This window comes from Octodon degus, unplaced genomic scaffold (genome assembly GCF_000260255.1).
Source record: "Octodon degus isolate 3935 unplaced genomic scaffold, OctDeg1.0 scaffold00029, whole genome shotgun sequence".
In the NCBI taxonomy this organism is placed as follows: Eukaryota; Metazoa; Chordata; class Mammalia; order Rodentia; family Octodontidae; genus Octodon; species Octodon degus.
The window spans coordinates 19,001,929-19,002,785 of record NW_004524605.1 but is presented as its reverse complement, the minus strand read 5'-3'; positions in this window follow the sequence as shown (position 1 = coordinate 19,002,785).

Here is an 857-nt window from a genome sequence, read left to right as displayed (position 1 = left end):
GCCATTGCTTGGCCAATGTGCTCTCTGGGAAAGCCTGAGAGAATGTTTTCTCTCCATATAACTCTCCTTAGGCACACTCTACATCATCAAACACTTTCCTCTTTGGCCCCATAATCTCCTTGATCAAAAAATTTGGGACTCTACTGAGTTACATGATGTTACAGTACAAGTTATCATATGTCCAGAGTCTTAATTGACCTTGGAAGGCTAGGGCCAAAATGTTGGCTTTCCTTGTGGCCCTTCTTTTTATCTAATTTTGGTCTGCAAACTTAGGTTGTTAACCATCCAGAAGACAAGCTTATTGCTATTACCATACAACTGAGGCTGTTAAAGTTAACCTTCCTGTCTGTCTGAATATGAAATATCTTAGGCATAACATGGGACAGGTATTTTTCGTGAAGTATTGATATGTTAAACTTCAAGTCCCTACAGAATATGATTGAAAAAACATTTAAAATCAGAATATATTTAAAAAATAGGCATAAAGAATTATATATTTCTTATGTTTCCACATAAGTGCAAAAATCTAACCATATACAACTTTGAAGCAGGACAGTCCCAAAATATTCCTTTTTTTGTCTCTTGCTTTCATTCACTACCCCCTTCTTTTTGAACAATCATCCACCTGAGAGACAGCACAGCAGCAATTGGCATGCCATGACAAGCAGCCCATATTCAGAAGCCCAGAATGACAGGCACCCCAACCTTGAAAATACTATTACAGATTACCATCTGCAGTGCAGTTGCTTACTTTACAGGTACCAGTATATATAGATAGTCAGGGTGAGAATCTTTCCAATTAACTGCTAGATTCAAAAATCTTCTGGAGATTCTCAGGATCATTGCCTTGCCCATCT